Source organism: Pleurodeles waltl, chromosome 5, assembly GCF_031143425.1.
Source record: "Pleurodeles waltl isolate 20211129_DDA chromosome 5, aPleWal1.hap1.20221129, whole genome shotgun sequence".
In the NCBI taxonomy this organism is placed as follows: Eukaryota; Metazoa; Chordata; class Amphibia; order Caudata; family Salamandridae; genus Pleurodeles; species Pleurodeles waltl.
In genome coordinates this window covers 1106545475-1106560807 of record NC_090444.1, presented here as the reverse complement: position 1 = coordinate 1106560807, position 15333 = coordinate 1106545475, and positions in this window count along the sequence as shown.

Genomic DNA, 15333 nt, shown 5'->3' with positions numbered 1-15333 from the left:
AGGAAAATCCCAGAGATTTTTATAAAGAAGAGGAGGAGTCAACCATCAGATACTATTTTAGAGGATGTTGGAAGGGGGGGATTGTATATTCCAATAAACACTGTTAGATCTCCATTGCTGGTAATACCCTGTAGTGCCCATAGCTCTCCACCTCACCAAAAGGGCTCTCTCCTTGAGGCAGCAATGCCCCCACCTCTTCTACTAAGTTCAGCAGTAAGGGTGGTTCCAAATATAGTGTGCACTAACCAATTCGACCCACTGTCAGAGGAAGGAGATTTACCTTTGGGCTCGTCCCAATCCGTGTCGGGAGTAGCCATCCATGATAATATTCTGATCAAGCCCCAGTCCGATTCCAAAGGATTGGAATCGTTAGATAATGGGATTAACACGGCTCTTATTCTACAAACGGTGGATGAAGTAAGGAGCCTGGTTTTAGCACAGGTTTAATGAAGGAGAAAGTGACCCACCAATGTAGTTGCAAATGTCAGTGTGTTGGTGTGCAGGTAAGGGGGGACGAAACTCCTGATTTGACCAAACAAAATACATCAAATGATGCCCACTTAAGGGGCCCAGTAAGACCCCCAGCTTGTGAAAAAGTGTTTACTTTTGGCACTGAGGGTCACCAGCTAAATTCTATAAGGGATCACACGAGTATCAGAGGAGGGCTCAATAGAGCATCTAGTTGTAGGGACCTTCCGGGAGACCAGATATGCAACATTACTTACCCTGAGGTCCCCAAAGATAGGCAAAGAGCAAGGGGGTACGATGTCTCTAAAACAGCTGGCAGGGAGGGCGGCCTCCCTCTCCCCCTGATTAAGTCATTGGAACTATTGACTAACAGTAATATTCCCTTTTGTAAGGATACCAGTGGTTTAGTAACCAGGGCCCAGGATCTGGGCACGAAAAGTGGAGACAATATAATCCATATGGTTGATGTCCCAAAATTGACATCAGGATCTGTTGAGAATCATGATTCTTTGATCAACAAGGTAATGCACCGGTTACGTATCTGACGGAACTGTCTTTCAGTTATTCGTTTGGATATTGTGGCAGCAGATAGATGTACTATCCTGGGTTCAACTTATGATACAATTTCTGTTTACTTTGCTGATAAGATTCTGGTGAACCAACTTATAGCTTTTGATTTACGCACCTGCCAGTACAGGGAGTCGAGTAGGGGAGGATTAGACTCATATTGAAGTCAGCTGGTGTTTGCCCGACTGCTATTCACAATAGTCAAATTTTTCCCCAGGGAAATGATCCACCTACGATGACCAAAATTCCCTGTTTGTTGTCCAACCCTGTATGACTAGCTACCGATCAGGTAGTACTTCTGGGGATGTCCTCTGGGGTTATGTATACAGATGAGATGGTGTCTCCTGGGATTTGTAATGAGGAAATGGACTTGAGGGAGCCTGGATGTTTGACCCATGGAATTGTGTCAGACAATCATGAATTAACTTTAATGACTTGGAATTGAGCCTGTCTGGATAGGAAATTATGCGATCCAGAATGGATTATGTATATCAATAATCAGGACATTTGTTTGTTTCAGGAAACTTGGGCTGAGGGTGAAAGCAATGTAGATGGGTTTCTTTCATTTAGCATCCCTGCCCAACCCCCAGAGAAGGGTTTAGGCCGTGCCAAAGGAGGCCTGTTAATACTTCTAAATAGGAAAGAGCAGTAATGCACCTTGCCTATGGAATACAGCACATTCCTGTCCTTTGCAACTGCACTGGTGCTGTTTTGGCTGCCTAGGGCCAACACCGGCACCCTTGCACCATGGAGCAAGGGTGTCTGTGATGTTGGCAGGATTGTTTTTGTGCAGGAAGGGGTACTTTCTTGCACAAAAACAATCCTGGGACGTTTTTTCCTCTTTCTATGTGGGCTGCAGAATACAAAACACATAGAGTGAGGAAAAAACAAGGAGAAATGAAGATATTTCTCCTTGTTTCCCCTCCCTTGGAGAGGAGTAAGGTTTTGGCCCATGCCCAGGTTTACAGGCTCTCGTAAATCTGGGGATGTGTCAGAATCCGTGGGTGCTGCATGGGAAAACCCACTGCTAAACCCATGAAAAGCCCCCTTGGTGCAGTGTAAGGAAACGTAGCAACTTGAGCTGCCTTACCTAACTCTGTATCTATGAGGCCATTCAAAGGCACAGCAAGCGGCTTTGCATGGCCTCATAGATATGATTATGTAGTTTGCACCAACAGAGCGTCACAAAAAGTTAAGCTCCTTTGGCACAAGGGGCTCATAAATATGCCCCTGAGTATGGAACTGAAGGGAAGAACGCATGGACCATGAAAAGAGGAACTACTTATGTATAACTAATAACTGCACATTCTTTTAGGTCTACCATATCTCAACAATGAACATATTACAACAAAGTCAATGAAGAGGTTTTCAAATACCTATGGTGACACAGTGATAGGTCCTTCAAGTTATTCCAAGCTTATTCCGTCGCTCCCTTATGCTTCAACAGCATTCAATCATACATAAATATTGGAGCTGCTTAAAACTTATATGCAAATATAGGATCTCTATGACACCTACATACTTCAATGGCACACTGTAACATTAGATTTGAAATTAATTTAAAATCATGAATTATTCTTCGTACTGCTGCTATGATCAACTATGTTTATGACTGTAATAGAGCCAAAGTTGGTATTTTTTGAAGAATTAAAGTTTAGGAAAGGATTGAGGTGATCCAAGCTCAAAGTACCTATACTAAAATCTGTGCTAAATATCATGCAAAAACTTTTTTAGATATCAGGCACGCACCCTTGCTCTATGGTGTAAAGGAGTGTGAGTGTTTCAAAGCAGACTTGAGGCCTACTGGAAGAGGGTCACAGAAAAACAGCATCATATCTTAGGAGATATGGTTCTGTTCTCTCTCCCTGTATCTGCACTGTGTGAAATATTAATAGATGTTCAAGTACTTCAAAGTTATTCTTCAGCAAACAAAATGACATTCAGACATACTCCTCTGCAATTTAATGTCATTAAATGTAATCCAAAGGAAGCAAGTGTTTTTTGGCAGAGGAAATCCTAGATCTGCATAGCAAGGTTCTGTGGCAGCAACATGGGATCATGGCAGCCTAGCAAAGACTATGTGGGCATCATGTAAAGTAATGCCCAGAATTACAAGATACCCACCACATCTCCAGACTTTATGAGAGTCAATGGCCTACTGGAAAATGTAGTTCATTGTGAGGGCATTGACACAGAATTAGAACATACACTATTGTGTGACATACCACTGCCCACTATTTCCTCCTACCTAGAGTTGGATGAGCCCATCACCGAAGACAAGATTATCTCTGCCCTATCTGATCTGCTGTCCAGCAAGACAGCTGGACTCGATGGCTTTCCTGTTGAGTACTACCAGAGGTTCCTTACTGATCTAAACCCCTTCCTGCTCAAACTTTACACTAAAATGGCTAAGTAGGGCACCTTTTCCCCTGGATTAGACCCCTCTACAATAGTAATTATCACCAAGCCATGACACCCCCCAAAAAAGTGTTCCTCATATAGACCTACTTCTCTAATTAACACCAAAATTAAGCATTAGACAAAAATCCTGGCCAATAGTCTGCAGTCCGTTTTACTATTCTTAATTCACCACAACCAATGTAGCTTTATGCCCGGGTTCATTACAAGACAATCCATTCGAAGGATTCAGGTGGCAATCTCTAGGTTGGGTGCATCCCATCCCTTTCCTTCTTCTAGACTTCGAGCAGGTATTCAACACGGCAGACTGGTCCTATCAGGGACGTACATGAGGTGCCTTCTTGCTGCCCTTTATCATCAGCCCCTCGCACAGGTTTGGGTCAATGGCTCACTTTTGGAGCACTTCCCTATCCAAAGGGGCACATGTCAGGCCTGCCCATGTCTCCATTATTATTCATCCTCACAAATGAGATTCTGGAGTGGCTCATCTTCTGTGTTGGTCATAAAATGGTGGCCAGAGGAGAGCATTGTTCTCTATGCAGACAACATTCTATTGTTCTTGACTGACTCCTAGACTTCAGGGACCCACTGCCTCTAAATCCTTATATTATTTTGTGAGGCCTCTGACCTCTGTGTTAATACATCCAAATCCCTACTAGTCCCGATCAGAAGTGATGCCAGCGCCCACTTGTGGCAGTCTGACATCCCAGTGTGACATCTGTCCTTCAAATACCTTGGGTTTCACATCTCCCTCCTCCCTGGCCTCACAAGACACCACAACATGACCCCAGTAGTGACCAAAGTGAAAAGCAAAATCTAGAAGTGGTTGCAACTTCCCCTGGATGTGCAGTATTACCCTCTTCAAAATGATGATTCTCCCTTGATTCCTATGCATACTCCAACACTTTCCACTCCCAATCCTCCCACGCTGGTTTCACATATTCAACTCCACACTCTGCTCCTTTCTCTGGTCGGGCGGTCACTCCCAAAAAGCATTCCCCAACAGTCAACAATCTACATAATTTGGTGGGCTGGGATGGTGGAACTCCAATGTTATCATCTGGCCTCCCAACCAATGATGGTCAACCAGTGGTTCCCAACCTTTTGACTTCTGTGGACCCCCAATTGATCATTACTGGAGCCTGAGGACCCCCAATGAATCTTTATTGGAATCCGGGGACCCCCTACTGAGTCATTGCTGAAAGGTGGGAACCTAATCTGTTAATATTATTTCATTTTCTAAGCATCGGGGACCCCTTGAGGAGGCTTCACGGACCCCCAGGGGTCCCCGGACCACAGGTTGGGAACCACTGATGGTCAACAATTGGCTTAATGGTGGGAGGAATGATCCAACATACTGAGGAGAACTGTCCTCTTGGGGTTTTGACCATATTCTGTGACTCCTATACCGTGCTCCAGTATCATTCAGCATGACTGACATCATTTGTGTGATCTTCCTTCACTGGCGATCTGCATTGTGATTCTTAGGCTGGAATGGTAAACTGATGGGGATGACCCTCCTCTGGAGGGGACACTGGCTCCACCACTCAGCTTGCTTAGAGGGCTTTCACAAATAGGACACAATCAGCTTCACAGTCCGTGGGGATGTTTGGGTGGGGAAGCACATTTCGCCCTTTCAAGATCTGCAAGATTGCTACAATCTTGTACGAATTCAATTCAACAAATATCTGCAACTACGCCATGCACTTTTGGCAAGCATCCCACCTAACACAGATCCACAAATTTAGTGTCCTAGAGGCCAAGCTTCTGATGGGACGCATTGCTAAAGGAGCAATCTCCCAGGTGTATTGATTGTTCATTCTGAATGCCCCACATGGTTTTAACACAATCTGACTCCGCTGGGAGGGCTGGTTTGGGGAGCTTGATGAGTGAGAGTGGAGGGAGGCCATGCTGGCTCTGCACACGTTAGCCACCTTCATGTGCCCCAGGCTGCTCAAATTAAACTATCTACATATGGCGTACGTAACTCAATACGCTTGCACCATGCTGGCAAGATTGCCCAGCCTGCCTGCTTTCACTGTAATGAGGCCGGCTGATTTTATATAGTCTGGGCCTACCCGGTCATCTCCGCATAGTAGCAGTGAATCTGTGGTGAGCTTTCAGAGGTCTTGGAGCAGGACATTGACCTGACCCCCTAGTGCAGCCCTCCTGGGCATGGTTGACTGGGTTGGTGGCTTTCGGGCTGACCATACGCTTGTGGGTGTTGCTGCATTGAGTGCTAAGAGGGACATTGCCTGGAAATGGAATTCCCTCAGTGCCCCATCCCTGACTGATTAGACAGCGGTAGTGGACTGGTGTCCTCAACTCAAAAGGTCTGCTTATACTGCATGGGGATATCCACGGATGCACAATAGTATATGGGAGGGGGAGCATACTATGGTTTGAGGAGGTCATTTGTCAAATGGCTGATTACAATGTGAACGTGAATTGTGGTTGTAACTGCACTTTACTTGGTGGTTGAAAACTAATAAAAATGAGTTAAAAATTATGAGGAGAATGAGATTTCAAAGAAACACATAATTTTGAATGGTGGGAAAATCAGTTTCCAAGTCTGTTCATAAAGTGGTCTCATCATCATTTAGAAGTTTGGTCACTGTAAAAGGAAATTCATTGGCTAATAATATTACTTCCAGAGGATGGCATATTACAATCGCAGCAATGAGAATTATGTCGCCAAAGTGGAAGAACAATTATGTTTCCCCCTCATGTGTATGAGGGCCATGAATTTAGCAGAGGTTCAATACGGCATTAAGATGATTACTTGGGCCTAGATTTACAAACCTGTTGCATTGTCCATGCGTTGTGCAAATCAACATAAGGCAATGCAGGTCAACGCAATTCTTGAGTGTGATTTTCAAAGCAGCATAGTGATCAATTTGCATAACATTTGTAGGCTTGAACAGAGCAGGCTCTCTGTTGAGTCATGTTGCTTTAAAGGTGTTTTAATGCATGCAAGGTGGGTGACACAAACAAAACCATTGCAAGTCTAACACAATGAAATTTTCAAATGTCACACAGACTCATGCAGTGTTTGGCAATGCTGAAATTATGCCAGGAACCTGGTCATGATCCTAGTACTCACAGACAAATGCATTACATTATGAAGGAATATGTTCCAAAATTCTTAATTAACCATTTTCAGCCATGGAGATTGGTTTTCTTCCAGTAAGTGAGCATCAGCGATAACCACAGTTACAGAGAAGGAGTGAGAAGAGGATTTATCTTTAGAGGATCAATCTCATTGATCTAAGAGAGTAAGGGTCATCAAACTCCATTGATTGAAGAAAGAAAACATTTTTTCTTTACTTGGCATAATTGGTCCAACTCTGCAACCCAAAACGTGTTGCTCACATGCAAACCTACCACATGTGACGTATATGTCAGTGATGCATTTGCTGTCATTTTGATCTTTCCAAAGCGCTTGTGCCAGAATGGCAGGAATTTCAGAGTGCTTTGTCTTCCTTTTTGTCAAGTGTCCTAGATGTCATCAGTGAGCTTACTTCTCAATACTATGGAAGAGCACCTAAAATAAAACAGGGCTTTAATCAGATTGCACAGTTCATGTCTTGGAAGCAATTGACTGCACTTATGTGCAGTTGATACCACCTGCTGCTCCAGTACACATCTGCAGGAACAGAAAGCCCACCTATTAATGTGAAGGCTGTATTAGGTTTCAATAGATATTTAACTAATATTGTAGCAAAGTTTCCTGACATAATGCCTACATTGTCAGGCACTATAGTATAAATCAGAGCACCAAGAATGGCTCTATGAGAACTCCCAAATACTTGATAAGAAATAACATTATAGTTAGATCAATATGTCAGTGACAAAACTAATGGTATGAACTAAAATAAACACAGAAACTAACCAGTTATAGTTATCAGAGCTTGCTATAACTTGCGTCCCCATCATGCACTGCTTATGACCTCACATATTACATTACTCATGACAATCCTACAGGACTCCATACAATAGTCGTGAAAAAAACCAAATGGTGGCTTGGGGAAACATTGTTTAATTAAGGGGAGGGGTGTCCTGTAATGAGGGACAGCAACATTTTTCTCATATTGCTGGTAACCAATTAGGGCACTTACTCCAGCAGGATTCTGACTTCCACAGGAGTGAGATGGCCGAGTGAAAAAATTGCTTCTTGGTGTAGAATGCTCTATTTTTTAATTTTGTTCTAAGGGCATCTTGTGAGAGTCCCTCAGACCCTACCATCCTGATGTACAATTATTGTTTAACCTTAATTTCTTAAAAACTACTGAACAGTTTTATACCAAATCACAAAAGCACAATGTGCATACCAAGATCTAGCTTTCTGGTAATTGCTTTTAGTAGTTTTAGCTGTAACCCTGCCTAAAAAAGTAAATGTAAAATGCATGGGTATTTTGCATTTTATGACCCTCGTTTTTTCTTGGCTCCGCTTCACAGCTCACCCCAAAACTTTCCTTGCTCAAACTAGAAAAACAGCACTTTAAAAAAATGCTTCGTGAAGGTTCATCAAACTGTTTCAAAGATATTAGCAGCACAAAAAATGCATGGAAAGCCTGACCTGCTGACCCAGTGGCATCTGCATGCACACATATATAATATATAATATACTAGAAGCATAATCGATAGATAGATAGATAGATAGATAGATAGATAGATAGATAGATAGATAGATAGATAGATAGATAGACGGACTGATAGATAGATAGATAGATAGATAGATAGATAGATAGATAGATAGATAGATAGATAGATAGATAGATAGATAGATAGATAGATAGATAGATATGTACTTTTCTCTCTCTAAATGTATGTGTGTGTTTTCTGTAAAATCTATTTATATCGTATTCTGACATAAAATATAACATGTTTTAATCTTTAAAAGTTTTCACATTTTTGAATAATATTAACTAATGTCTCTTACTTATTGTATAATGTTATCAAGTATGTGTGATAAAAGCAAATGTATGTGAATGCATCACTATTTTTGGCTAAATGCTTACATGTGATGAACGGCTTTAAAAACAAGTAAAGTGATATTTCCCAAAATGTTGTAATTGTTTTATAGAAATGATAGTAGACATGTGTTGAAGAAGGTTCAAGTGATGTATGTGAAGGATATAAACCCCCATTAACAGATGATATTGTTAAAGGTAAGATTTTGTATGTTACGTTAGAAATGTTTCAAGAATATCATGTGTTAATTTTAACAAAATGTGTATAGGCCTGATTTAGACTTTGATAAACTGATTTAGTAACATTGTCATGGTGAAGTACTTTACTCCTGCCAAGGTGGGGGCACCAAATTTAGAGAAGTCCACTGGCTATTTATTGCATTTAGAGGGACCAACATCACTGTGGTTCCTGTATATACACTAAGGTGGTCATTACAACCCTGGCGGACGGTGTTAAAGAGGCGGTAAGACCGCCAACAGGCCGGTGGTAAAAAAATGGGAATTATGACCGTGGCGGAAACCGCCAACAAAGACAGCCACTTTAACACTCCGACCGCCACGGCGATACAGACAAACAGCACGGCGGTCACCGCCAACAGACAGGCGGGAGACAAAGTACCGCCCACAATATCACAACCTACCAATCCACCACCTTTTCCGGGGCGGATTCACCGCGGATAAAAAAACGGCGGAAACAGGAATTTCAAAGGGAAAACGCTCACCTCTACACACTCCACGAGGAACGACAACACCATGGAGCCAGAACTCCATATTCTTCCTGCACTAGTCCTTCTGCTCCTATACGACGATCATCAACGCCGGCGGCCAAGACAACGGTGAGTACTGCACCTACGACATCGGGGAGGGGGGAGGCAAAAGACAGGGACTCACACACGCAAAACCCCCACCCCCACCCTCACCCACTACAACACACACACCAATGCATATCAAAACATTACAGGAACAACCCCCAACCCCCCCGGAAGAATGCAAAGACAAAAGGAAATGTGTGGAGCCATTGTAATATATCAAAATACAGTAACCAAATAAATACACATATATATATATATATATACACATTAAACAAAATATACACCACGATTAGTAGTGCAGGTAATGCACCATTCATTGTCCGTGGACCACTGGGCCCAAAATGCATGCGCGAGGCCCACACTAGATACCTGATCAAAATGGAGAGAACACTGCTGGGGCATCAGATAGAAATACAACAGGCACCTCAGGGGGAAGGGAATGGGGGGCACCTCAGCCGGATGAGTGCACCACGCCAGATCCACAGGGGGGCTCCATGTCCATTGATGTATCCTGGGGAGTGCAAAGCCACAGTCTCTCAAGTCTCTACAGTGGGTGGTTTGCCCACTGTACCATCCTGGGGAGTGCAAAGCCACAGTCTCTCAAGTCTCTACAGTGGGTGGGTTGCCCACTGTACCATCCTGGGGAGTGCAAAGCCACAGTCTCTCAAGTCTCTACAGTGGGTGGGTTGCCCACTGTTCAAACCTGGGGAGTGCAAAGCCACAGTCTCTCAAGTATCTACAGTGGGTGGCTTGCCCACTGTTCAATCTTGGGTAGTGCAAAGCCACAGTCTCTCAAGTCTCTACAGTGGGTGGGTTGCCCAATGGAACATCCTGAGGAGTGCAAAGTCACAGTCTCTCAAGTGGATAACAGTCTGGAGGGGGCTGGTGCCCAGAGTGCTTAATCCTGTGAAGGACATAGGTAGTGGATGGATGTCTCCACTGGTTCTGGAGGGGGACTGGTGCCCAGAGTGCTTAATCCTGTGAAGGACAGAGGTAGTGGATGGATGTCTCCATTGGTTCTGGAGGGGGACTGGTGCCCAGAGTGCATCACTCACCCAGTGACGGACCCAGTTGCGTCAGTGCCCCTGCCGCTCATGGGCTAGCGGTGCTTGAGTTGGCGGTGCCCTGTTCAGCGGTGCTTGAGTTGGCGGTGCCCTGTTCAGCGGTGCTTGAGTTGGCAGTGCCCTGTTCAGTGGTGCTTGAGTTGGCGGTGCCCTGTTCAGCTGTGCTTGTGCTGGCGGTCCTACATGGCCCAGCGGTGCTTGTGCTGGCGGTCCTTCATGGCCCAGCGGTGCTTGTGCTGGCGGTCCTTCATGGCCCAGCGGGGCTTGTGCTGGCGGTCCTTCATGGCCCAGCGGGGCTTGTGCTGGCGGTCCTTCATGGACCAGCAGGGCTTGTGCTGGCGGTCCTTCATGGATCAGCGGGGCTGGGGCAGGCGGGGCCCTCCTGGGCAGCGGGGCTGGGGCTGGCGGGGCCCTCCTGGGCAGCTGGGCTGGGGCTGACGGGGCCCTCCTGGGCAGCTGGGCTGGGGCTGGCGGGCCCTCCTGGACAGCGGGGATGATGGCGGTCTTCTCTGCCGTGAAGCTCTTCCCAGACTTGACGGTTTTCTTGTGGCCCTTCCCCACCTTGGGAGGTGTCGCAGCTGACTCCACATTCCCACCGGGACCCCTGGAAGCGGCTTTGGTGGCTGGAGTCTTTCCCCTCTCCCTCCGGGCACTGGCCAACTTCTGATGCTTCACAGGTGGGGGACTGGCTATGCTGTGGCTCTGTGCCACACTGGCTGTCCTGGTGGCCGGTGCACTCCACATTCCCGTGACTACAGGCACCACTGGTCCCGGAGATGTTGTGGCTGAGGTGCTAGTTCGGGACCTATGAGATGGACAGGGTGGGGGAGGTGTTGGAAAAAGGTCAAGGCTGGACATGAAATATTTTTGGGACACACTGGGACGGGTAGCTGGAGGGGGTTTGGGAGTGGAGGAAGAGGTGGTGGTAGTAGGAGGTGTACGTTTGGTGACTTTGGGTGCAGGTGCATGCGCTGGAGGCTGTTGTGATGTGGATGGCTGTTGGGTGGGTGTGTGGCTGCATTTCTGTATCTTGGGAGAGGCGTCACAGACACACTGGGAGAGGACACAGGGGACGTGTGAATGGTAGTGAGCGTGGTGAGTGCACGTGAGCGGGATGTGCTGGTGGGTGACGACGAGGAGTGGGACACAGTGGAGGCAGTGGATGTTGATGTGTCTGCATGTGTGTGTTGCTTGCATGAGTGCCTGTGGGATGTGTGGTGCTTATGTTTTCCTGTGATTCCCTTGGGTGTTGATGTGTGTGCATGCCAGTCTGTAGGTGTGCTTGGGATAGGCAGAGGTACAGGGGATTGTGTCTGGGTGGAGGAAGTTGGAGGGGGGAGGCTAGAGACGGGGACAATGGCTGCCATCAGTGCTGAGGCCAGAGTTTGAAAAGCTCAGTGAAGGGCCACCTGACCAGATTGAATGCCCTCCAGGAATGCATTAGTTTGTTGCAACTGCCTTTCTACACCCTGGATGGCATTCAAAATGGTAGAATGCCCAACAGTGAGGGACCTGAGGAGGTCAATGGCCTCATCACTGAGGGCAGCAGGGGTGACTGGGCAGGGCCTGAGGGGCCTGGAGCGAAGGTGATGCCCACCCTCCTGGGTGAGCGGGCACGGGGCGAAGGCAGAGGGGCTGCTGGGAGGGCAGTGCTGGTAGGGGGGGTGGCGGCTGTACCTGTAGATGCGGGGGCACAGGTGTTGCCGCCACCACAAGGGAGCTCCCATCAGAGGACGAGTCCGTGTCGCTGGTGTCAGCTCCTGTCCCCGCCGTGAAGCTCCCCTCGCCCTCCGTCCCACTGGTGAATTCAGGCTCCGCAGTGTCGCCCTCCAGGGCCATGTGGGATGCAGCTCCCTCGTGCTCCAGTGCCACTGCTCCTACACCTGATGATGCTAATGCACACAAGAACCGGGAGACCACCAAAACGGGGGGGAAGACAGAGGAAAGACATGTTGAGTGCATGCATAACCGCTACCGTTGGAGGACACGACAGACACAGAAGCCCCCTGCACTACGCCGAGCTCTTGGGCTCCACAGTTCAATTCCTGGGAAATGGCCTACAAGGCTATGGACGACATCTGCACACATAGATGATACAGGGGCATGACTAGGTGTACTTGGCACTCTACAGAGGTGGGCTGGGGTGCCACATGGCCTGCCTTACGGAGGGGCCTTGCCTACGGAACTCGCCCTGGCCTAGGGAAACCCACAGCCCTCCTCCCCCACCCAGACAACTCCACTGCACGCAAAGTCAGCAGAATGAGAGTGTACTCACCCCCTTGTGTCTGCTGTGATGCCCTCAAGCGTCCATCCAACTCGGGGTAGGCCACCGCCAGGATCCTGAACATCAGGGGGGTCATGGTGCTACGGGCACCCCTCCCACGTTGGGAGGCCATCCCCAGCTGAGCCTCCGCCTTCTTCTTGCTCCAGCGGCGAATGTCCTCCCATCTTTTCCGGCAGTGGGTGCTCCGTCTGTGGAAGACCCCCAGGGTCCGGACGTCCTTGCCGATGGCACGCCAAATATCTTTCTTCTGGTGGGCGCTGACCCACATGAAATGTACAGGGAAAGAAGAGAAGTCATTACCAACTCCACCGTCAAAGTGATTGGCCCCCATCCCTACCCTTGTCATGTGGCACATGCATTAACCGTCTTTCATGCACGCAGCACTCTGTCCCCTTCCTCCTTACATCCAGCACTCTCCACACAGGCATAGCCCATACAACATGCTCCCTGTGTACTTACCTGTTTGTCTGGAGGACCGTAGAGTAGCGTGTACTGGGGGAGGACCCCATCCACGAGCTTCTCCAACTCCTCCGATGTGAAGGCAGGGGCCCTTTCCCCAGACACTCGAGCCATTGTCTCTTCCAGACTGAGGTCACAGCAGCACTTGCAGTGTAGGTCCTCTCCTGTCGAAGATCAGGTATTGAGTGATTGAACAGATAGAAAATGGCGGTCACGTCCACGGCGGTCACGTCCGTGGCGGTGCGTACCGTCACCGCCGGCGTACATCGTCATTGGCTCCTGGGACCCATAGGGTCCAATGTTAACAAATGCAGCATTGTGCCACGGTCTTCGACCGCCTACCGCGACGGTGTACAACGCCAGTGCAGTTACCTCACATCCCATTGTCCCACTTTAGAGGTTAGGCAGCTGTCATTTCAGGGGCCCACATGGCTTCATTTCCAACTGCGTCACACATACCTTGGCCTAGTCTCAACACACATACAGGCCACCTTTTGTGTATGACTGGTGTTCTGTGTAAACTGTGGGTAGGTACCTCTGAGTTGTTTGACTCTGTGCTTGCTGTTGTCCTTCATAGGCACCGTTCGCTGGGACATGTGAGGAGATAGCGGCATCCTCCGGTGTACCGACCTTTGGTGGACCTGTCGAAAATGGAGGAGCGACATTTGATAATCACCTACAGGCTTGACCGTGCCACAATCCAGGAACTGTGTACCCAGTTGGAGCCAGACCTGAGGTCAGCAATCCGCCATCCCACAGGAATCCCCCCTCAAGTGCAGGTGCTGTCAGTGCTCCATTTCCTTGCAAGTGGCTCTTTTCAAACAACTGTGGCCATGGCATCAGGGATGTCCCAGCCTATGTTTTCCAACGTATTGTCCAGAGTGTTGTCTGTCCTTCTGAAACACATGCAGAGCTACATCGTTTTCCCTCAGGTGGAGGATTTGCCTACAGTGAAAGGTGATTTCTATGCCCAGGGACATATCCCCAACATCATAGGTGCCATTGATGGGACCCATGTGGCTTTGGTCCCCCCCAACAGGAGTGAACAGGTGTACAGAAACTGGAAGAGTTATCATTCTATGAATGTACAGATGGTATGTTTGGCAGACCAGTACATCTTCCATGTGAATGCCATGTTCCCTGGCTCAGTGCATGACGCCTACATCCTGCGGAATAGCAGCATCCCTTATGTGATGGGGCAACTCCAGAGGCACCGTGTGTGGCTATTAGGTGAGCACCTGGAAGCAAGTCAGTGGGAATGGTTGTCTGGGTCTGGGGTTATCCCTCCAGGTTAGTGTGTGTCTAACAGTTGCCCCTCACCATTTGCAGGTGACTCTGGTTACCCCAACCTGTCATGGCTACTGACCCCAGTGAGGAATCCCAGGACCAGGGCAGAGGAACGCTACAATGAGGCCCATGGGCGAACTAGGAGGGTGATCGAGCGGACCTTGGGCCTCCTGAAGGCCAGGTTCAGGTGCCTCCATATGACATGTGGATCCCTATTCTTCTCACCAAAGAAGGTGTGCCAGATCATCGTGGCCTGCTGTATGCTTCACAACTTGGCTTTGCGACGCCAGGTGCCTTTTCTGCAGGAGGATGGGCCAGATGGCGGTGTTGTGGCAGCTGTGGAGCCTTTGGACAGTGATGAGGAGAAAGCAGAGGAAGAACACATGCACAAAAGGGACTCAGTGATCCAGCAATATTTCCAGTGAAATACAGGTAAGTATACAATCCTGCCTACTACATGTACTTTTACACTACTACCTCTGTCCTGTCTGTCGTTTTCACCCAGTGTATGGTCACTGAGTTGTCACTTTTCCTTACAGTTTCACAGATGTGGGTCCCACTGTGTGACATCTGCTTTGTTTCCTCATGGACTAGAGCCGTGTGACATAGGTATGTTCACATTACTATTTAAAAAACATTTTGTCACTGTAATTGCTAATACACTATTTTGAAATCACAGAGAGACTCCAGATCATTTTGTGCTTTAGGTGTGTTTATTTAAATGCAAAATATTGGAGGTGGTAGTGAAATGGTGAGGGGTGATGGTGGAGGAGTGTCCATGGCAGAGTCCAGTCTATTAGTCTCACAGGTGCATTGCCCATATGGGCATAGGAAGTGGAGCTGGGGCAGTTTAATTATGGACAGGGTGACAAAGTGGGACAATAGGATGACAATCAGGGTGGTCTCATTTCTTGGCGGGGGTCTTGGCATCGTTCTCTGTCTTGTTCCTGGATCTCAGGGACCGTTTGCGGGGTGGTTCTCCCTCTGCAGGGGGTGGGTGC